Raw genomic sequence first — 25043 nt, 5'->3', positions numbered from 1 at the left:
TTCCAACTCCACTATTTACTAATGTGTGGACATAACATGTGATTGTACCTCTCTGAGCCTCAGTTGCCTTCTTGCTGAGATTATATATGTAAAAAGCATTTCTCTAAAACCTAGTACAGTATCTCAGTGTCTGCTACTTTGGGAAACCGATTCTTACTCTTCACCATCCATCCATCCATGCATCCTTTTACTAAATGCCTACTGAACACTTTTAAGTGCCAGCCACTGTTCCTGTCAGAAGCGCTGTTACCGAACCAGGTTTGTTTTGACCAGCAAACCAAACTGCTAAGATGCCGAGGTTTGCAGCAAAGAGAGGGTTTATTTGCAGGGCAGCCAAGTGAGGAGAGGGGAGAACAAGTCTCATATCTGCCCCCAGAGGCAAGGGGCTCAGGGTTTATATGAGATAAAAAAATAAAGAAGCAGGGCAGTCTGAGGGGGGGGAGCATAGAGGTGTGGGGGGCATGGGGGGCATGTGGGGCGTGGTCATGGTGCAGGGCGTGTGGGCGTGTGGGGCGTGGTCACGGTGCAGGGCATGGGGGCGTGGTCACGGTGCAGGGTGTGGGGGCGTGGGGGGCGTGGTCATGGTGCAGGGCGTGGGGGGCGTGTGGGGCGCGGTCACGGTGCAGGGCGTGTGGGGCGTGTGGGGCGTGTGGAGCGTGTGGGGCGTGGGCACGGTGTAGGGCGTGTGGGGCGTGTGGGGCGTGTGGGGCGTGGTCACGGTGCAAGGCGTGGGGGCGTGGTCACGGTGCAGGGCGTGGGGGCGTAGGGGGCGTGGGCACGGTGCAGGGCGTGGGGAGCGGCGACCGGAGAAAGGTGCGAAAGCGTCCCGCAGAGGTGTAACAAAGCCAAAGGCCTCTGCAAAGACAGTGCCGGTGCTTAGCACCATCTGAGGGTGGAGTTTTCAGTCCTCTGACGTCAGAAGTCACTGAGCCGAAGCTCAAGCTCACGTGTGCCCAGGTGGAGGAGGGTCGGTGGTCCTTGAAAGTTTTAACCAGCTCAGCTGAAACTAGACGCCGCTGACTCCCAAGTTCCTAGAAAACAACTTGGGCAAACGTCTTACTGTTTAGGCTTCGCGCCACTTGAAGGACATGCAAGTTTTGTAGATCTGCTTGATTACCGAAGGCGGGTGAAATGGATTTGACTAAGACTTACCCTCCGTTTCAGAGCTATGAACAAAAGAGTAAGATGTGAGCTTTGACCTTAGGAAGCCGTCTCGGTGTCTAACATGGAGGCAGGTACGTATTTGAAGGTATGCACCAGGCACAAAGCCCATAATGTTCGTCCCTTTCAGGCCAGAGTATGAAGTGTCAGGAAAGCCTTAACTGAGGACACGACTTGGAAGCTGAGCCTTGAGGAATAAGCAAGAGTTCGCCAGCTAAACGAAGTGGGGGATGGGAGGGGTGGCGATGATGGCAGGGGGAACATTTCAGAAAGTCCAGAGCGTGCAAAGGCCGAGAGACAGAAGAACATGGCGCTCCTCGAGCATTACAAACCGTTCTGTGTGTAAGAGCATAGAGCCTGGTGGGAATGCGAGGGCCTGGTGGGAATGCGAGGGCGTGAATGTCAAGAAGATGAGTCAGAAGCTGTCAGAGGCCTGAGGAGACACGCAGAGGCTAAGACTTTTTGGCTCGTGAGCAATGGTGAGCTCTGGAAACTTTGTGAACAGATGCATGCAGATCACTATCCTGCTGATAGGACCTTACTACCGCAGAAGTGCTTATTAACTAGATATGCATAGTTATTTTTTATTCCTCTTGATGAGATTTGGAAACATGCCTAATGTGAAAAAATCATTGAAATAATCAACCAACATGTAGACACACACTTTGGCTTCTCCCTAACACTTTTTTCTGGGAGGTGGTGGTAGTAATAGCTTACATAATTCCGTGCTCTTGTTTTGCTGTTCAACCTTTTTGTTAAAAGAGAATGTGTACTCTTCATATTCACTTTTATTCTCCTTCCCCTCTTTTTCAAAAATACCTTTTTTTTCAAACAAAACTGAAGCACTGGTGCGTTTTTTCCTGTTGTCACAATCGGGGAAAATGACTAAGTTTTGATCCTTCCAGCCTCTGTGTGGAGGGATCACTAGATTCAGTTTCAGTCTGGGGGGGATTGATGTAATGGGAGTGAAGTCGAGTACAAAACGTGCTGGGAACCCAGTCACAGGACTGTTGTAGATGGGGAGGTGGGGTGGGGAGAAACCCAGATTTGGGGGTTCAAGAGCTGGGATCCCTGGAGTACCCTCAGAGTCTGGGCCTCTGCTACTTTGCAGCTCAAAGCAGGATGTCCCAAGAGCATAATAAGCATGGACGTTAGAACCAGCCTGATAGGAGGGAGAAATGTCCAGGAGAGGGATGCCAGATATATAGACGTACGCATGATCGTCTTGGTTTATTGAATCAGTTCCCAACCATGCAGGTAAGGGTTTGAAGCAAGATTGGTGGTCTTGGTAGTGAAGTGTCAATAGTATATGTTAGACCCAGAAACTAGGTGAGAGCCCTGTGAGCATGGTGGCAGTTTCGTAGCTACATGGGTACAGCCTCATCTCTGGCATTCTAGATATGGGCTCTATTGGCAGAACAGTGTGATTTCAAACTTCACTGGATGGTAGGAACGAGGGTGCTGGTTTCCTTCCCCTGTCAGGTAAAATAGCAGCTGGGCCAAAGGACAAACTATGATGTGTGAGTCTCAGCAGAAATAATGCCTGGACAGTGTTGTTTTTCTGGTAGTGAGCAAACTGAAAAAATAGAAGTGTGCATGCAAAGGGAATGAATGTACAGTTCCATGCTTTCCTGTGTGTTTGGGAATTGCTCTTAGTAGTGTGAAATGCATTTCTTTCAGTTTTGAACTTCCAAAAGGCTTCTTCTGTAACCTTTTAAAAGTGCAGTTCCACTGAGAGACAAAGAAATTTTCGGAATTACTATAACCAAATCATGGGGAGAGGGAGAGAGGGAGGGGGAGGAGAAGAGGGGAGGGGGAGGGGGAGAATATGAAGGCCTTATAAGGCAAAGTATTGACTGCTACATACTCTGTTGACTGTGAATCCCAGAATGTGTACAGGGAAATTTAGTGGAACAAAATTTACATATCTGTAACAAAATGCAGTTTAGAAAAAATAGCTAAATAGGCTAGCATCTGTTTTCTTTGTTGACGTTGTAATATTATATAAGCCCTGAATTTTCCCGCATTTCTAGCTCTTATCTAAGAGTGCATACCACCTGGGTTGGGAGGAGGAAGATGGAAATGAAATTAGAGAAGTAAATGGTTGGAAGTATCCTGAAAGAAACCACCTAGATTTGTTCAAGTCAGCAGGTTCCAAGACAAGTTATTACGTAGTAATTTGACGATCGTGTAAGGAATATTCTGACATGTTTTTTCCCTCTTCTGCCAGAACCTGTAGTGATTATATCACCTCTCTTGACCTCTTCTTCTTCTCCCACTTGTTGCTCTACAGGCTACCTGAGTTCATTGTCCCTGGAGATGGACCAAACAGAAGGGCAAGCAGTGTGGTGAGTTTAAAGACACATGTATTCTCTGGGAAGTGGAAGGGAGGGCAGAAGATATGTATATTAGCTATCCATTGCAGCATAATCATACCAACATTTAGCAGCTTCAACCAACAAGCGTTTATTATCTCACACAGTCCCTGAAAATCAGGAATCCAAGAATGGCTTAGTTGGCTGGCTCTGACTGAGGGTCCCTTACGGAATTGCAGTTAAGTTGTCTACTGAGGCCACAGTCATTTGAAGCTGGGACTGACAGCTCCACTTCTAAAATGGCTTACTTATACAGCTATTGGCTGCAGGCTTCAGTTCCTCGCCTGTGAAACTCTCCTCAAGCCATGGAACTGGCTTCCCCAGAGCAAGTGACTCATGAGAGAGAGACTAAGACAGAAGCTGCACTGTTTATTATGACCTAGCCTTGGAAGTGAGGCAGCATCACTTCCACCGTATTCTGAAAGTCACCAGCAAGTCACTAAGTCCATCCACACTCAAAGTGAGGGGAATTAAGCTCCCCCTCTTGAAAGGATATCAAAGACTTTATGGGCAAGTTTTAAAACTAGTATGTACTAGTTAATATAAAATGGATAAACAACAAGGTACTACTATATAGCACAGGGAACTATATTCAATATCCTGTGATAAACCATAATGGAAAAGAATATGGAAAAGAATATATATGTGTATAACTGAATCACTTTGCTGTATAGCAGAAATTAGCACAACATTGTAAATCAACTATACTTCACTAAAATAAGTTAAAAAATATAAAACTAGTACAATATGTATGGTCCAACTTCACAAGGTGTAGACCTGGGGCTGGGACAGACTTATACATAATGTCTCATTCTGCGAACAGCAGCCTCATCTGTCAGAAAAGACTAGAGTTCATGGGTCATCACAGCCAAATAGGAAAAGGGCTTGTTGAAGAAAACTTATCAAGGATGTTACTTCACTTGTCCATTTATTCCAGACTCCAGGATTATAGTTAAAAATTGTATGTCTTACATGATTCAGGTATCTCTGTTAAATAACAAGTGAACAGATTTTATCCAATTTTTGGAATAGGTAATACACACATGGTGCAAAATATGAAAGATACAAAAGTTTGTGGTTGAAAAGTAAGATTCACTCTTTTTCCTGGAAGCCAGTTTGCTCCCACTATGAAAATATGAGTACCTGTTTCTCCAAACCCTTTGCAATACAGTAGATTATCCACTCTGATATTTGCCCATTTTGTATGTACAAAATGGTCTGCAGGTGTACTATTTCTCTTATTGTAAATGAGGTTGGGCCTCTTTATACATGCTTAAAATCATCTGCATTTACTTTACTATGGACTACTTATTCTTAATTTTTGCCCACTTTTATATTGGGCTTGTCTTTTTTTCTCTTTATTAATTATTGGAAGTTCTTTAGAGATTAAAGAAATTAGCTCTTTCCTAGAATGTGTTTTTTACTAGTCATGTGTTTTTTGACTTTTTAATGTTTTCTCTCTTTGTTTTTGGCCATGTAGTAGTTTAAAAAATATTTTTTTTTATATGGTCACATTCATCAGTTTTTTTTCACTTACAGCTTCTGGGTTTGTGTCATTCTTAGATAGTCTTCCCACTCTAAGGTTATTAGGAATTCTGTGGTTTCCTTGAGTACTATTATGGCTTAATTTTTTGCATTTTAATTTTGGTTGAATTGGTGCTTTTAATGCTTTACACTCTACTAATGTGTAAATGCTGTGTGAAACACTAAATTTGTGTCCATTTCATTTCTGGTTCAGATGGTTCTATTTTATTCTCAGTTTTCTCATTTGTAAAATAGGGATAGCAAGAATTACTGAGTACCATCTATGGCTTTTGGTGGGAAGAGACCACCTTCTGGACTGAAAACTAAACCAGAATTACCTTCTGGACTGAAAACTAAACCAGAATTTTCTTCCTCATTACTTAGAAGCCTTCATTCCATGATTATGTTTTCTGTCCCAGTGGGAGAATTAAGACTAACATGGATTACAAGATAGTTTGCCTTAGTAAGACAAGCCCAAATTCAAATTAACCATTTTATATGTGCTTACACTGGGGCCCCTGCTTTCATTTATAATGTTTACTTGAATTATTTTCAACAATACACATCCACAGCTATCACTGTGGAAATAATTTTGGCAACCTATAAAACAGAATTGGAAAGTGTCTTATATCATGAATGTTAGAGACAAAATGTTAGTTTTGAGTTGGTTATTTGGAAATCAAAATGATATTTCACTGAAACAATATTTTAAATGTTGGTTAGGTTCTTGGGACTTATCACAAGTTACAGATTTATGTTTTATATGATTTCGGATAGGAGGAACTTTGCTATCGATTACACATAACGATATTTTATCATACTGTTTCTCTGGCAAAGTACCTCTGAGGGTGACCTCAGGAAACTCAAAATACATCTTCCCCAGCCCTAGCAGCAGAAGTGAGGCTCCTTGGTGGAGGTAAGAACTATTGGGAAATAATTATAGATTCCAGAAAGGACATTCTGGTCGGGAGAATACATCTTTATATTTGTATTAGAAAAAGTAATTTTGTAATATTTGACAGTTGTCCTGAATGGGATACCCAGAGAAATTATGTCTTCAGTGTAGAATTTCAGAGGTGTACCATTTTTTTCTCTCAGCACATGGCCATAAGGAGCCTTCTTGAGTACAGCCTACGAGGCTGGGATCTGGAACTTGGTCAACCATATAAGGCAAGGAGGTAGAGGGAAGGTGGTGGAGAGGGTGGACCTTGCTTTGGAACATGGAAACTGTGGACGTCGCTTAGCAGAATACAGTGTGGTAAAGGGTACATAGAAAGTAATACGTGTTGAGAGTGAAATATGAAGTGAAATGGTCACCTTTCTAAAAAACTGAATTACACAGAAAGGGGGCTAAGAAATTTACATAGGCAAGCTATTAGCGTTAGGGATGTTTGCAAGCGTGAATCAGGGTCTCCACCACCAAGGTAGGTATCAAGGGAAGGAAGGTCCTAGGAAAGATAAGGCCAGAGGCGGATCTCCAAGATAGGACTGTCATGCACAGAAATAAGATAGCAATCTATCTTATTGCTATCTAAGATTATCCTGTTTTGCTAAACAGGAAAAATCTGTTTATCGGTACTAAAGCCTAAGACCAGCTAGAAGGGTGAAATGATGTTGAGCCCTATGCTGCTGGTTTGGAGGTAGTTAATCCCCAGAGTCTAAGGTTGCGACCTATCCTGGGAACTGGGATAAAGCAGAAGTGGAAGGTAAGAACGAAGGAGGTCTAACTGTTGGGCAAGGAGGGAACAGAGGCCGGGGGTAAAAAAGACAGTTTTCCACCACTGAGAAAATGGCTGTTATTCCCAGAACTATCTATACAGATGCCTTTGTTTAGTATCAAATATATATTTATTATATAGCATCACTTCTAATACTACCAGATAGGATGGAGAGCCCTCACTGATCACTTGGGGAATGCTCCGGAAGGGCTACACTTTACTAGTAGGCTAAATTATTTCTGCAGTAAATGTTCCTTTACACCTGCCCAAACAAAACTTAAAAACAAGCCTCAAAATGGTCTAAGTACCTATATTGGAAAAGAGTAAATATCAACAAAAAAATGATATAAATTTATTAGGGTCTAAGTTTATTAGAGTCTCTATCATAAGAAACTAGAAAAAGAAGAAAAATTAAACCTAAATTAAGTAGAAGGGAAAGCATTTAAAAAGGTAAAAGCAGAAATCAAACTACAAATAACAAATATTGAGAAAACTCAAGCAACCCAAAGCCCGGTCTTTGACAACATGTCTAACTAAGTTGATGAAGGAAAAAAAGGGAAGACACAAATTATCAATATCAGGAATTAAAGAAGGAACATAACTATAGACCCTACAGACTTTAACTGGATAATAAAGGAATATTATTAAAAATTGTATGACAATAAAGTTGGATCATTGTTGAAAACATCCTGTAGTGGCAGTAGCCGACCAAGAAAAAACAAAATAACAACAACAAAGCATTTATTGAGTAATTTTATGTAGCAGGTCCTGGCTAGGCAAGGTAGAAACAAACAAAGACCAACCAAATGAGGAAAGCAAAGGTTATTTTATTCAGAGTCTGCTATACCAAGAGAGTTAGTCACTATCAATTGCATTTTGACAGACACTCTAAGACAAGCAGAAGAGTGGGAAAGCTTTATATTGGAAAAAAAAAAAAAGGAAGTCTTTAGGTATATCCTAATTGGAGGCTGTTGGCATGGGGAAGCTATAGTCTGACTAGCTAGAAGCAAAGCATTCTGTGTGATTAATTAGGGTTGAAAGTTTGACTTACTGTGGTTTATCCTAAGTTGGAAGCGGGGACAGAAATTAAGGAAACTGTCAGTTATTAATCAAGTCCTGGACGTTTGGGGCTGGTTGTTAGAGAAGTAATTGTTTAGCTTCCTGGATTGTTACTAGAGATAGCTGTCTGATGTCCTACAAGTTTGATGTATAGTAAGCTGGCTTTCTGGACTACTTACTGTGAATAAGGGGGTTGATTTTCTGGCCAGGTTGCAAGTCAAAGTTCTGTTTTCACATACGGTCTGGCCATAATCTGTTTGTATATTCAGTCCCTTAGTAATAAATGATATAGTGATACACTCTTCATTCTGGTAGTATAATGAAAAGAGTGATTCAGTCCTCCTGGGAACATCTGAGAAGGCTTCACAGTGAAGGCAATATTTGAGATGAATCTTGAAGTCTAAGGCAAAGGGAGTATGAGAAGAAATTGCTACCAGAGATTACAACATTTGCAAAGAAACAAGCAGGCGAGTTTGTGTTGTGTTCAGGAAGCAGTGACCTTCTAGAGAAGCTTGAGCATAGGTGGGTGTGGGAGCAGAAGAGGAGCCAGGAAAGAAAGGTTGGAACCAAAATGTAATGGACTTTGAATGCTGTGCTAAGACATAACCTTATGGACTCCAGGGGAGAGAGGAATGGTTTCTAGCCCAAACTTATTAGATTTGTGTTTTAGGAAGATAATTTTTGTAACAGTAGAAAATATGCATTGGGTGTGTCAGGAAACTGGAAGCTTGCATGCAAGCTAGGACAGTATTTTCTAAATTTAAGGAAGTGGTGGTGAAGGCCTTGATCTGGGCTGGGACAGTAGGGATGCAGCAGAGGGCAGATAGAGATGACCAGGGCAGCATCTTGGACACAGAGCGAGGGCTCCATAAATGTTATGTTTCTGAATGAATAAATGGAATATCTAGGAAGTGGAATGAATTGGGCTTGATGGCTGATGGGATATTATAACTTAAGGATAGAAAAGACTCAAGAACTATTAAAGTTTTCAGCTTCATGACTGATTGTGCAGCAACGTGTAGGCCAAAGCATGAAAAATAGGGAGTGTGGCAGTTTATGGGTGAGAATGTCAAGTTCAACTCTGGGCATGTCTCTGGGGCTTATAAAGTTGGAGTGGTACCTAGCATTATGGAGGTTCCTTAAAAAACTAAAAATAGAACTACCATATGAGCCAGCAATCCCATTGCTGGGCATATATCCTGAGAAAACCATAATTCAGAAAGAGACGTGTACCACAATGTTCATTGCATCACTATTTACAATAGCCAGGACATGGAAGCAACCTAAATGTCCATCGAGAGATGAATGGATAAAAAAGATGTGGCACATATATACAATGGAATATTACTCAGCCATAAAAAGGAACAAAATTGAGTTATTTGCAATGAGGTGGATGGACCTAGAGTCAGAGTGAAGTAAGTCAGAAAGAGAAAAACAAATACCGTATGCTAACGCACATACATGGAATCTAAAAAAACGGTACTGATGAACCGAATGGCAGGGCAGGAATAAAGACGCAGATGTAGAGAATGGACTTGACGACACAAGGGTTGAAGGGGAAGCTGGGATGAAGTGAGAGAGTAGCATTGACATATATACATTACCAAATGTCAAATGAATGGCTAGTGGGAAGCAGCTGCGTAGCACAGGGAGATCAGCTTGATGCTTTGTGACGACCAAGAGGGCTGGGATAGGGAGGGTGGGAGGCAGGCTCAAGAGGGAGGGGATATGGGAATATATGTATACATACAGCTGATTCACTTTGTTGTACAGCAGAACCTAACACAACATTGTCAAGCAATTATACTCCAATAAAGATATAAAAAAAATAAAGTTGTAGTGGTTTTGGCAGTGTGGTGTGAAGGCAGGGTCTGGGGGTCACTGGTAGCACATAAGGAGTTGCTGGAATCATGTGAAGGGGTATGATTGGTCAGAAAGAACTTTTAAAGCCAGGAATGGAGTCTAGTCCTTGAATACACTGATTTTTAAACAGTAGATAGAAGAGAAGAGGAAGCAGCAGTGTTTGTCAACTAAAAACTGTCCCTGTTTTAAAACTGTTAAAAATTTACCCTTCTTGGGAATGTCCCCTTTAGATTTCTCAATTCCCAGTTTAGCCATTCATCTACTTGGAGGGTAGGGAGATGAACAGAGCACTTTTGAGAAAAACTGCAGAAATCAGGTTGTGTGGAATGTACAGAATTCTGTGGATCTGACTCTTTGAAGCATGGACTGCATGTAGGTGAATGACCTTGTGGCATGAGGGGACCTGAGTTGGAACCCAGACTCACCTAATTTCTGTGACCTTGACCATGCAACTTCTTTGAGGTACATATTGAGGTTAATTATTTGCACCTTAAAGAACTTTTGTGATTAAATGAGATAATTCTGTATTATATATATATATATCGTGCCATATATACATCTATGTTCATATATGTGTGTGTGTATATATATATATATATATATATACAGTTTGTGCTCAGTAAATAGAAGTTCTTATCATGAAAAGAGCTAGAAGAGTGACACACAATTTTACCACATACAAATTGTTTATGTTGCAAAGATAATCATGTGGACTTAATTTTTTCCCCTTAGTTCTTCTCCACTTAAGAAAAAAGTATTTTGCTTCAGTAAAATCAATTTTGGTTTTTGTAGGGAAGAAGTTTTTAAAACTTTCAAAATGACATTTTATTATTTCTTTGCTTCAACATACATGCTTATCATTATTCAAAATTACTCTTAGAATTACCTCCTATTATGGCACTTCTAGGTAACAAGCATTTATAGGGTGCCTACCACATGTCAGTTACTGTGCTTGGCATGAGAATCCAAAGATAAATAAGGCTGCTTCTCTTGAGAAATTCATTCACTCGATAAAATATTTATTTAGCACCTATCAAAGGGCAGAGGCTTGTCTTGGTGGTGGAAACGTGGCGGAGAATAAAAGCACTGAGACTCTGAGCTTTGCCAGGCTATATTTAAGTGAAGGGAAAGGCCAGGAAATAATAAACAGATAAAGAAGGTAAATGTAGTTGGTATTTAATGAAGAAAAGAATAAAGAAATAATAGGTAGAGATCTTATTTGTAAAGCAGAAATAGAGACACAGACATAGAGAACAAACTTATGGATACCAAGGGGGAAAGGCAGAGGTGGGATGATTTAGGAGATTGGAATTGACATATATACACTACTATGTATAAAGTAGATAACTAATGAGAAGCTACTGTATAGTACAGGTAACTCTACTCGGTGCTCTGTTGTGACCTACATGGGAAGGAAATTCAAAAAAGAGGGGATATATGTTTACATATGGCTGATTCACTTTGCTGTACAGCAGAAACTGACACAGCAGTGTAAAGCAACTATACTTCAATAAAAAAAGAAAAAAAATAATAGGTAGAGAGTGACTGGACAAGCCCAGCATGTGTGGCCAGGTGACGCCTCTGGGAGTGGGGTGAGGTGGAGGAGCATGAGAGTAATGAGTCAAATAATTATTATGAACCAACTATCGCATAGCTGGGGGCAAAGGAAATTACAGACATCATAAAAACAGCCCAGGGGGAGGAAAAGCTATCAATGCTTTAGAAATAAATTACTTTTGAAAAAAATCTTAGTCATTTTACAGGTTTTATATGTTCATGCCTTTCAGTTTACCCTCATTCTTGAACTAGGGGTAAAACTTAATATAGGGAAAAAAATCAGCTTTCTTAGGTTCTCCCAAATATGCACTTTGGGTAAACATTCTGATTGTAGATTAACCTCAGGAATGTTGGATATAATTTTAGTTATAAGTGAGGTTTTTGTGTCAGTAAATCCCCAACCAAATAAATCTTCATCTTCTAGATCTTTAAAGTCTAGGCTGAGTGTCTTTAAGATTCTTAATTATTCAACCAGCATGTAGAGTCTGAGGTGATACTTAAAGTCATAGGACTTTGGCACTGGAAAGGACCATCTTGTCTAAGTCACCCTTATTTTGCAGAAGGTGGAATGGAAAGAAATAACAGAAAACAAAATAACAGAAGTTAAAAAAACCAAAAAACAAAACAAACAAACAAAAAAACCAACAACAACCATAATTGGCAGAACAAGAACAAAAACCTTGGTTTCATTATCACCAAATCCAGTGATTGGGATCTTTCCAGTTTTCTCATCCATTCAATGAACTAGTGCTTCCTATGTTCCAGGCACTGTATTAGGCTCTGGGTGCCTAGATGAGTAAGGAGTTCTTTGCAGGATATCACTCTCTCATGCCCTAGAACTTTGTAGATTGGCAAAAGATGTCTTAATTAAGCAAATTATAATTAACAACCTCTCCAATACAATAGGCATTATAGAAAATGTCAAATTGACACATAAGAACAAGTCCTTGAACATACTTGTTCTTTATCCTTCTGCATTAAGATTTTTAAAAATGGTATTTTAAGGGAGAAGGCTTTCATTTTATAAATTTTGAGTTATAACGGAGACTCTGAGACTTACTAATTTCTGCCCTATGCAAAGTTGCTGAGCTTCAGTTTCTAGAGACAAATTGTAAGTCACCAGCCCAGTGCCAGGAACATATAGTAGACACTCAATGAATGTTTACCTTTTATTTTCCTTTGTAATTTTATGATTCTGACAAGAAGAAAATGTGCTTGTAGAAGTGTTTGCAAGATGGAGCAGTGGTATCTGATCTATTAATGCAGGCAATGACTTTTACTGAATATAAGACTTAATCTGACATTTAATTTTTTGCAAATATTATTACTCAGTTATTTGGGTTAATACAGTGTTAATTATGCTTCTATGATTGAAAATTGATTGGATTTGATTGATTTGTCTGAATTGCTAAACTTCTTTTAACCTTGCTATACCAAACACAAACCCATTTTATTTGTATTTCATTACTGTTATGCTTGTTTTATTCATTGCTAAGTCCCTGACACACAGTAAGTGTTCCATAAATATTTATGTGATGAATGAATGGTATTATCTATAGAGGTTATAAAATACATATGTATATATTTTAATTAAGATGTTTTGTTTCATTCTAAGCTTTTTAAACCCATTTTAAATCTATAGATAATAAGTGCCTTTTAGGTCAAGAAGGGAGTGGGAATATATATTAAAACCACCTATTTTGTTGTGGTCATCCATTTACAATGCTTGGTGTCAGTTTATTTATCTCTTGTAAAAATAAAATACAGTGTGTGTGTGGGGGGGGGGAGGGAAACCGCCTACCATGCTCTGAAACAAACAAAAAAAAAATCACAGACCATTATTTTTACAAATGTTAAATGCAAGCCATTCTGCTCAGAAGAAAAGAGAAAAATTGTTAGGGGTTAGAAAAGAGGAAGTCTCTCAGAGTGGGGACTAAAGCTGTGTGCCTGACAGCAAGCCAGGACCAAATTAGGACAGAAGGGCCTGGGGTTTCAGTGTCTGCTCAGGAGGTGGAGCTGACTGTGGGCTGGCCACAGCGTGGGACCAGGGGGGGACCACCAGGGGAAAGCTGCGGGGGACCTTATAGGGAGTGGGGGACTGAATTAGTTCCACTCGGTGAGAAGGAAGAATCACCATGAAGGATTGGCTCCTGGCCCACATCCCTTACATGGGGTTCCAAATGACACAATTTGTGTAGAGCAGGATCCCCAAGGCTCTAATTTAAGCCCAAGTTTGGAGCCATGAAACCCAGAGGGCCAGACTGTGGCCCATCAAACTCATGCTAGTGGTTCCTCTAGGGAGAGGGAGGGGGGAAAGGGCGGTGGTCAAAGAGGACTTCAACTTTATCTGCAGTATTTGTTGGGGAAAAAAGCGAATATGAGAAAATGTTACCAATTTTCAATTATTGGTGAAAACACGGGTGTTTTTCTGTTATTCTATGTATTTTTCAGTCATTTTAATACGGTAATTATTTTAAAAAGGAAAAATTTTTTAAAGAAATAGGATAGCTTCCCAATCTTGTATAATAATTCTAGCAGCTTAGGTCTGTTTCCTGTAGACTTCATTTGGTAGCATCAGGAGTGATTAAAAAAAGAATAAATGCCAGTTAATAAATATAAATATATATTTCCTGTTTTTTTGTAAGTATAATGAGTTACAGTCTATTAAAAAGTACTCTCTTAGGATAAAAGTTTTAAAAAGTATGAAATCTAATCATTTTCTTTGCCTCGATCAGTAGTGATAGCAGTAACTTGGAAGGTGTTCAAACCCACAGGACTTCCTAAGCAATTCACATCATATGGCATTTATAGTGAATGAGAATTGAAGTCAAAAGAAGCACTTAAATATTCTTGGACATTTACATGTGATTGTCAAGTAGACCTTATGTTGGCTGTGTGGTTTTGTGTCCGTGTGTGTGTTGCTTTAAATAAAAACTTTGAACCCTGTTCAAAAAGTAATCCAAGTTTTTTCTTACTCAGTGATAATTGCTCAAGTGTAAATCTGGAACATTTATTTGCTGTAGATCTTCCTGAGAATTTCTATTGGATGCAATAATCAATATGCTGTTAATCTATATTAATATTATGTACAAAGAGCAATATGTTTCTAATAGCAAGTGACCACTTATGCTAATACTTCGGGATTAAAAAAGCTCTTACATCTTCTTGAATGCTAATTTGGAATAAGAGCAGCTTTATTATTCTGCCTCATCTATTGTGCTTTCAGATGTGTTTTCTCTCTTAAAATATTACCTTAAGAGAAAATTCTCTGTGAGAAAATATTCTTAAAAGAGTATTCCCCTGTGAGAAATAATCTCTACTCAAAATGTCATTTTAAAAAATATGCTTTGAATCATCCTATTGCATCCCTGTTCATTTTTTGCTTTGGCTCACTGTATATTTGAAAGCAGCTAAATAGACCTTACTCAGATTTTCCAAAACAATTCTTTATTGGAAAAAGACCAGGAAGCAGAAACATAAATGTTTGGACCCAAAAATGTTCTTCCAAATTTTAAGAATTTGATAAAACTGGATGTTTAAAATAAACTTTTTTTCTTTTATACATTGAACTGGTTTTTCCATTGTAATTACTTGACATCTCATGTAAATGTACATAGAGTCAAATTTTATAATTTTTATGAATTTGACTTGCTTGGATGTTATATCCAATCTTGGAACTTGTGATCTGGGATGACAGCCCGAGCTTGCCTCTAAGAGAGTGATTATCTGTTCCTCTGTCACTTACTACATTTAGGGTATGTGGATATGTTAATGTCTGCAGAGCATTTTGAGACATTCAGAGTAAAAGTTTATTAATTCCAGACTTGTGACCAAAGATGGAGATCTTATAAAATGGCCATTGGGAAAACCAGAAGATAGAATTAGAAGAAGCATTTTAACCAAGGAGTGATGAGGAAAGTTGTGAGAAGTAGAAACAGAGAAGAGAATATAAACAGAGACCTGGATCTGACATAATCCCAGGAATAGCATGTCTAGGAGTTCTAACAATAGCTAATAATGTTTTTATATTTGTGTTATCAGTCATAATTGTGTTTGAAAAATTATACAAAGCACTGATAATACTAGTATTAGTGATGGGCTTGGGGTACATGCCATTCTCCTAGAAATTTTACAGCATGAGTATAGTTTTCATGAAATAAGTATGAGACATGGAGGCTTCTCTTCAGGCCATCACAGTTGATAAAGGTGATTATATTAATAAACAGGAACGTAATTAGAAATGAGCCCTTTGAGATGAATTAAGTCACTTTGATTAATACAATTACCTTACTTATTGGATGCATCAAAGTTAAACTCTAATGTACATCCCCAGATCACTTGCTAGAGCTCTTGTCTGTCTGAAAACCAAAATTTGGAACTTAGTTCTCACATGGATTCATTATCCTGGTGTCCCCAAACCTAGCTAATCATCAGGAACAGCTGTGGAACTTAATGAATGGTCCAGATTCATGGCCTCCACCCCAAACCACTAACTCAGCATCTCTAAGATGGACATTGGGAATCGGGCTTGCTTTTATAAATTCTGCAGGTGTTTGAGAACCCTTGCATAACAGAGATGTGCATCAAATATTTAAAAAATTCATAACTTTGAGTAATTTATTAACATTTGGTATGTGAATAAAACCTATCACTTATTGTGTGTGTACTGTATACCAGATGTCGACATGGGTTTTCTTTATCTGCAGAGTAATGCTTCTAGGAACTAGAATAGAAGCAATACTATTCCCATTTTAAAAATTATAAGTTAATTAGCAGAGCAGGTCTGTAGCTTGTCTTATAGATAGTAAAAGGCAAAGCTAGGATTCCAGCACAGTTGTACTTAACTCCAGAGCTTGTGAGCCTCTCAGTATAGCACAGATGCAATGTTCTGATTCCTCACAAATGTCCTGACTGTGTGTATTAGCTTTGGTTCTGGCATATTTAGTAAGAAGAGCTTTATATTCTAAAAAGTCCCAACAATGTTTAGTGTGCCATTTAAGTATCATTATTGTTCCCTTGTGCTGTTGAGGATTTTGAATAGTGGCATGGTACTAGAATTTTGTGCCTGTTTCTCATGATCTTTTAGCTGGTAGATTCTTTGAGATTTGTACTTTGATATTGACAGGGAGAAAAATTTGGAAAATATGCAATATACTTTCTCTTTGCATATGGAAGAGAGAAGAAATATTGTATGTTTTTAGGAGCCTAACATTAAATAAAGTATCCCAGTGGTAACCTCCTCTCTCTTTGCCCATTTCCTACTCTTCTTCCCGTGGTGGCTAGGTTTGGGTCCATTCCTCACAGTGCAGGTGGCTATAGGAGGTGTACTTTGACTATGGGGAATAAAGCTCACTAGTAATGTTCTCTCATCCTTCTGTAAGTAAAGACCACTCAGTCTTTTCCACAACTAGGCAGAAGTTTGAAACTTGGCAGGAGGGTTGAGACCTCCCTCATTTCTGGGTAAGACCTTTAGGTTTCCAGCAGCTCATTTCAATTTTTGTTCCCATGATCCATTCTTGTGTAAGGTTATTTGCAAATTTGATGTAATCTCTGTTGTATTGTAACAAACCACAAACCAAGAATTTCCTAATGTGCATTCCTTGCAGAAAGGCAATGCTGTGAATAAAAATCCTGTAAGAAATAAGTCATCATGATCAGGCTTCATAAAAGCAACAAAATATACTCCTCCTTTAACATAAATGTCCTAAAATGTTAAATCAGAAGGGGTGATAAGAAGATGCAGGAATATTGAGATGAAGAAATTACGCTTGCTCATGAAGGAAAGGCACTCTTTTCCGTCTGCACCAGGCTTTTGGTTCTCAGGATCATCCTGCATCTATGTCCAGGATTGCGTCGTTTAGATTTTTATCTCTCTGCTTCATGCTGTGCACCAAGTAGACATGGACAATTCTGTGTATTAGAGGAATGAAAATGCTTTCTGGCAATCTGGCAGCCGTGCTGGGGAAGTGCATTTCGCATTCACGTATTCACTCTCCCAAAGTCGTTGTCAGGCTAATTTCATACAAGCTGATGTTTACAGTTTGGGGAGGAGGGGAAAATATTTTGGCTAATGTGTGCTGACATCAGTGGCTTAAATCCCAGTCAGTTGAGGTACTCTTGTTGCTTAGCAAATGCCTGCTTATTTTCTGGTCCAGCTGAAAAAATGCTGAAAGTTGTCTTGTAGATTGTATTGGGAAAAAAGTCTCCATCTTTGAAGCAAAAACCCTTCTGAGCACTAGCACAGTATATGTGTGGTTAAATTACATGTGTCTTTCATATAGATATATAAACTTAATGGAATGACAATCAAATTTCTGTGTGAAAGAGGAACAGAAGTAGCATTTATTTATTTTTTGATGTGGACCATTTTTAAAGTCTTTTATTGAATTTGTTACAATATTGCTTCTGTTTTATGTTTTGGTTTTTTGGCCACAAGGCATGTGGGATCTTAGCTCCCCGACCAGGGATCGAACCCGCACCCTCTGCATTGGAAGGCTAAGGCTTAACCACTGGACTGCCAGGGAAGTCCCAGAAATAGCATTTAGATTGCAGCCTGGTTGTGTGGCATATATAATAGAGCTTCACCCCACCCACCTCCAGGCTATCAGTATAGACTTTTCTTTTCTTGGTCAAATTTTTGTATCACATGAAAGTCCAATATTTTGAAAGAATAAAGGACTTCCCCTTCTCAGGCCTTCTTCCATATCCTGATCTAACCTTTGGTAATATTTCTTCTTTAAGGATCTGTACTCTGGCATCGTTTGAATTACAGAGCAGAACAGTTCGGCTTAAAATGCTCAAGAATAGAAAGAATAGAATAATAAAGTATGAAAATGTCAACTTTTCAATAATAGATGCAGACATTCACTTCTCCATGATCACAGTTGAAATTAGCAAAATAAATGGAAAGTATTGATCTTTATTTTGTTCTTTTTCAAGAAACCTAACCACTGCATAGGGATATAAAGATTTATAAAGATACAGTTATATTACAAGCCAGAATATGATGAAGAAAAACTATAAAAATGTTCAAGAATATAGGAGATTACAGAAGGTAAATATTCATCTTAGGGGGCCTCCTTTCCAGAATCAGGGTGGATAATATACAATAAAATTTTTCCACACAATATACTAGAAAGCTGGATAAAATGTAACAAATATGTTTTTAAATACATACTTGATCATGCAAGAAAGTAAGGTAAATTTACGAATAGCAGAGGATTAAAGAGGAAGTTTGAAACCAGAATGAACTGACACTCAGCATAAAGCTATCTTGGGGAAATAAACTGCTCTCAGTAACTGAGAGTCTTGAATTTTAATGGGTGCACTTGTCAAAGCTTTGGGCCAGTGCAAGGTGGAGAAATGTATCCCTGTATAAAGCCAGAATCCTTCGAAAGCTACATATTCAGTCAGTGAAGGGGTGGATTACAAAAACGAACACAAAACAAAAGAACTTTCAACTACCAATAAAGGAAGAAGACAAGGAAATTCATTGAGTCTCAGTGGGTGAAAATCCCCTTGTAAAAGCTGGTAACTGCAAGCGTGTCCTTATAGCGCAATTTGGAAACCCCCAAGTGAAGATACTGACTTTAAGTGGTGCTGAATTGGTAGTCCCCCAGAGTTCCCAGTAGAAAAAAAAAAAATCTATCTAGGTCCAGGAGGAATGCACTACTACATATGACTTGCAGGATTCACACAGAAAAAGCTCAGAAAAACATGAACTAGCAATATAAGGGCAAGCTTACACAGAAAAGCAAGCAACCTTGGACTTGTTTGCTCAAGAACAGTTTGACTCCAAAGACTTCAGATATTGGATTTGCTATAGCCAAGATAAAAATGTTTAAAATATTTAAGTAAATTATATAGGAATTTAATAACCTTAGCAAGGAAAAGGGTATTATAAAAAAGACTGACAAATGTAAGAACCAAATACAACTTCTAGAAATTAAAAAAAACTTACTAAAATGAATTTTCCATGGAGTGGGTTACAGAGATAAGATATAGCTGAAGAGAATTAATTAAATATAAGGTAAATCTAAATATATTTCCCAGTGTGCACAGCAGAGAAATGGAAACATGGAAATTATGAAAGAGAGATTAAGGAACATGAAGAATAAAATGATTTAGTGCAATAAACATCTCAGTATTTTAGAAAGTGAGAATTTAGGAAAGGCAATGAAAGACTTTAATCCTCAATTCAGAAAACAGAACAAATCCCAAAGAGGACAAACTAAAAGAAATGTACACCATGAATAATTATAATTAAAATATGCAGAATATCAGAGGCAAAAATAAAATCTTAGAAAGACAAGATAGATTATCTACAAAGGAGTGACAATTAGACCAAGAGCTGACTTCTCAATAACAATAATGGAAGCCAGAAGACAGTGTAATAGTGGCTTTCAAATTTTGAGAGGAAAAAACTGTCAACTTATATTAGCATACTCAGAAAACTAACTTTCAAGATTAAAGGGGAAACTATGACATTTTCAAGCAAACCAAAACTGAGTTTATCACTAACAATCTCTTGTAATTAATATTTTTCTGAAAGAGGAAAAATAATCCCAGAGCAAAAGTCTGAGATGCAGGAATAGGGAACAAAGAAATCTGTAAACTTGTAGGCAAAGCTAAACAAGCATGTTATGAAGTGTATAATTTTCAAAGGTTAAAAAAGACAAGCTATGATGATAGGCAGAATAATGAACTCCTAAAGATGTCCATGTCCCAATCCTTGTAATCTGTAAACATTAAGTTATATGGCAAAGGGAAATTTAGGTTGCAAATGGAACTAAGGTTTCTGATCAGCTGACTTTAAGGAGGTTATCCTGGATTATCTCCAGGACCCAATATAATCAAAAAGGTCCTTGAAAGTAGAAGAGGGAGACAGAAAAGAAAGTCAGTGAGAGGGAGATGTGACTATAGATAAAGTAAGAATGAATGTAATGTGAGAAGTTCTTGACCAGCCATTGCTGTCTTTGAAGACAGAGGAAAGGGCCATGAGCCAAGGAATATGGGTGGCCTCTACAAGCTGAAAAAAGCAAAGAAAAAGATCCTAATCAGAGCCTGTAGGAGGGGATGCAGATCTGGCAGCACCTTGATTTTAGCCTGATGAGATCTGTGTTGGACTTAAGCTCCACAGAACTCTAAGATGATAAAATTTTTATTAAGCTCCTAAGTTTGTGAAAATTTGGTACAGCAGCAATAGAAAACTAATACAGATACCAATAATGTAAAGGAAAGGAGGAAGGCATTTGAAACAAAAGCATTTTAAAATGTGCTTTTTTGCAGGAAGGTAGAAATCCTGATTAATTTGTTAAATGAAGTATGCATATTAAACTTTTATGAGCAACCATTGAAAGAATAGATAAGATATATAATTTCCTAACCATAGAAGGGAAAAATGTATAAAAAATTCTAAAAGTGATCATGGATGGAGAAAACAAGAAACAATAAAAGCAGAATGAAGTGGAAATTACAAAATAAGATAGTAGAAATAATTACAAATACATCAGTAGTGATGATAAAAATATAAATATATTAAATTCACCAGTTAAAAGAGATTATCAAACTAAGTGAAAAATCAGAGTCCAGCTATTGCTGTTTACAGGTGACATGCCTAAAGTGTATGATCATTTCAAACTTTTATATACCTGATGGCATACCTTTGAAACACCCAAAGCAAGCCTTGACAAATTGCAAAGAAAAGTTAACAAGTTTACCATCATAGTAGGAAGTTATAACATACTTCTTAATGACTAACAATTCAAGCAGAAAAATTCAGTAAATTGAACAATGTGGTTAACAAGATAGATCTAATAAACGTATAAAAAAGCCAGCAACCGAAAATAAAAGAACACATGTTATATTCTCAACCACACATTAAACATTTTATAAAATGTTACCATTTATATTCATACATAGATCATAATAAATATAAAATATCATAGTATGCAGAATTGATTACCTGATCAACTGAAATTAGTAATCAACAAGAAGACAATTTGAATAAACTTATTCATTTGGAAGCTAGAAATTAAAAATTCATAATTAGTTTATGAGTTAAGGAAGAAATTATAAAGAAATTTAGGAAGCATTAAGAACTGTACAGTGTTATAGACACTCGGTATTGAAATTTCAGAGACAGAGCTAGACCATTAAATGCTTGCATTAGGAAAGAGGAAAACCTGAATAGTAATGAGATAAACATTCAGATTAAGAAATTTCAAAATGAATAATGGAAATTGCCCAGGGGAAGTTGAAAGAATTAATAAAGGTAAGAACAGAAATTAATTGAATCTTTGACAAAGGAGAGGAAAACAAAGCCAAAGCTGTTTTATTAAAAAAAATACTGATAAAATAGATAAAGCTGTAATGAATTTGAGCAAAGGAAAAATAGGAAATAAAAAACACAAATAATGTTAAAAATAAAAAGTGCAACATAACTACAGAAACAGCAAAGATTTGCTGTTTCATAATGTAATCCTAAAAACAACTTTATGGCACTATATTTTAAAAATTAGGGGGAAAAATCCCTAGAAAGATATAGCTTATAAAACTGACTCAGAAAGAAGTAGAAGGCCTAAATAGAATTATAAGTAATAGGGAAACTGAAATCAGTCATATGACAGACATTGGCTGGATGCTTAGCAAGCCCATTTCCTTTTCCTGGAAATACATCTGCCTTCGAGTTAGGTTGAATCCATAAGTCTGGTGCTAGCTGGTAGAATGAGTACAAAAATGAGTATAACACTTACAGGACTGTCACCCAAAATCTTTCTTAGGGTTCTTGGCTTGCTTTCACTTGCAGCTGAAGGCAAAAATAATTTTAGATGGTAGAGCCATGCAATAGAAAAAGCTGAAAGAGAGCTACCCAGGAGAGGCACTAGACCAACATCCAACTGCTACACGAGTGAAGAAAGACAAAGAAACCTTCTGGGTTTCTGGTGGGAAGCAACTGATATTTAGGGAATGTTGACAATAGCTGCTGTTATAATCCTCCCCACCGAAAAACACACAAACACATCTCAGATAATTACACAGACAACTTTGACCAATGTTCAAGTATCACCTAATTCCAATCTTACATAAATTATTCCAGAGAATGAGAGTGATTAGGCTAAAATAACCTTAATACTAACACCAGAAGAAAACTGTATGAGAAAAGAATAATATGATTTATGAAATAGATGGAAAAATTCTAAACAACATAATAGCAGATTGAATCCAAACAAAATATATTTGTGTTTATACACATGAACAAAATCATTCATTATTTAACAAATATTTTTGAGCCAGTATGTGCCAAGAAGCAACATAACAACTTTAGACACATCAGAGAACAGGTACACAAAGATCTCTTACAGTCTAGCAGGAAGAAAGAAATGAGAATCTGTAAATAACAGAGTTCCTAGTATCAGCCTTGACTGAGACAGTGTTTTCCTTACTGCTGCCCAAGATTGCCTTAGTTCTGTAAAACCACATCTTACTGATGACTCATACTGAGTTTATAGTTAAAAGGAATTCCCCAACTTTTCTTTTGTTTCACATGAGCTGTTACCAGGTCTCTTTCCAATGAAGTTATTATGACATATATCAGATATACAAAACATCAAAAAAAGGATAAAATAATGAATACCCAGATATCCACCTCCAGCTTAAAAAATGAGACTTTAAACTTTCAGTTGAACCCCCTGTGTACTGCTCTCTGCTTCTGTTTCCTTCTCTCCACACAGAGCTACCTCTAACCTAAATTTATTTCCATTTTTACTACATATTTATGTGTATTTTCAAGCAATAGAAAGTATTTGCATATTTTAAAGCCTTATATATATATGTTTGAGGAATGTAACAAATGCTATTTGTCTAGAGGGTTTGGCATGAAATAAACACTGTCTACCAAGATAAGCCGGAAAGGTAATTCACAAATTTGGTAAAACCAAAATGCAAAAGGATAACAATTATTTGTTGCTTACAAGAGCACCTGAAAAAAAGGACTTTAAATGTTTAATCAAAATCACAACTATAAAAATGTAAAATATATAAAAATATAATAAACATAATAGCCACAACTTACAGAGTGCCCATAAGGGCCTACATCTTCTCTAAACTCTATGTGGATTATTTTATTTAATCTTCACAAAGACAGCTATTTTTTAGGTCTTCTTAATGACTTTCAAAAATATTTCATAATTATATCTGTAAAGACCATGCTCATTTTTTAGATTCCTAAGTACTTTCTGATTCATTATGGTAAATGATTATCACAGTATATTGTCATTTCGTTTTCTATTGTTGTTGTTGATTTCTATTGATGTAATGGATTCCTATACTGATATATATACTGATATATATCCAGCCACCTTGTTGAACTCTAAAATTCACTGTATTGATTCTAATGATTCTTTGGTAGATCCTCTTGGGTTTTCTATAGATGTAATTATATTTTCTGCAATAACTGACAGTGATGTTTCTTTACAATCTTTATATTTTTTACTTCTTATTCTATTCCTACTGAGATGAATAGTACCTCCAGTTAAATGTTTAATTGAAGTAGCGGGTGTATAGAGGGTGTATTAGTTTGCTAGGGCTGCCGTAACAAAGTACCACAAACTGAATGGCTTAAATAACAGAGATTTATTATCTTACACTTTTGGATGTCAGAAGTCAAGGTGTTGACAGCGATGGTTGTGAGAAAAGGTTTTCTTCCAGGATTCTTTCCTTGGCTTGTAGATGGCTGTCTTCATATTAACACTCTCCCTGTAAAAGTGTCTGTCTCCAAATTTCCCCTTTTTAATAAGGATACCAGTCATGTTGGATTAGAGTCCACCCTAATGACCTCATTTTAACTTGATTGCTTCTGTATAGACCCTATCTCCAAATAAGGTCACGTTCTGAGGTCCTGGGAGTTAGGACTTCAATTAACTTGGGGGCACGGACACACAATTCAACCCATAACAGAGAGCATCCTTGTCTTATTCCTGATTTTAAAAGGAATACTGCTAACATTCACTTTTAATTGCATTTGATATAGATTTTATCAGCTAAGAAAGTTCCCTTTAGTCTTTTGTCGGGACTTTTCCTCATACACAGTCTTTTAATTTCTACTGCAGAGCCAGGACATCAAGTAAGCCACGTGACTCCAGCACTCTTGCTGTGACTGCTGTCCTAGACTGGCTCTCCACGTTAAGCCCCCATTTGGCTAAAAATGAAGGCACAAGAGATGTTTACTTGGGAAATATCAATAGGAAGCAGTGGTTAAAAAAATAAAAATAAAAAAAAAAAGCAACAGGTAAAAGCCAAAAAAAAGGAAGCAGTGGTAGGAATATGAATTTCAGACAAAATAAAATGGAAGCAAACAGCTTCATATTATCCTTTGACTAAAGAGGGTCTTCCCGGACCAGGGCTCGAACCCATGTTGCCTGTATTGGCAGGAGGATTCTTAACCACTGCACCACCAGGGAAGCCCAGCATTGCCCTTTATTAGTGGTAGGCGTCTGGGCAAGTCATTTAGCCTTCCTACACCTCAATTTACTCTTGAAAGGGGGGATGATAGTATTATCTACCTTCTAGGGGTACTACTTGTAATTATTAAGAGGGTCCACTACGTGAAGTGCTTAGAGCAGCCTGTTAGGTAACGTGGAAAAAATTTTACCTGTTATCAACTTTATTACCAGTGATTACTCTCAAGGTTTATGACAACAACTCGGAAATATGTAACTAATTCCACACCCTAGGAAGGTGTGTGGAGTGTCCAGTTCATTCGCAGAAGCTGTTAAGATCTTTGTTC

The 25043-nt window shown here is 37.7% G+C and overlaps 1 protein-coding gene and 1 long non-coding RNA gene across 2 annotated transcripts in view; both read left to right on the top strand.

Moving 5' to 3' along the window:
- The window catches only part of PDE7B (phosphodiesterase 7B), a gene marked incomplete at its 3' end in the record, with an annotated part of 632720 nt that overhangs the window by 154059 nt on the left and 453618 nt on the right, over nt 1-25043 (top strand). The window lies entirely within an intron of this gene.
- Nucleotides 785-20228, top strand: LOC309666983. The gene is made up of 3 exons (XR_014267447.1): nt 785-1235; nt 3455-3509; nt 13993-20228. It is a non-coding gene; the product is annotated as an uncharacterized lncRNA (long non-coding RNA).

Source organism: Balaenoptera physalus (assembly GCF_965194825.1).
Source record: "Balaenoptera physalus genome assembly, chromosome: 9".
NCBI classification, from domain to species: Eukaryota; Metazoa; Chordata; class Mammalia; order Artiodactyla; family Balaenopteridae; genus Balaenoptera; species Balaenoptera physalus.
Note: the sequence above shows the minus strand (reverse complement) of the source record. Positions and strands in the feature narration are given on the sequence as shown.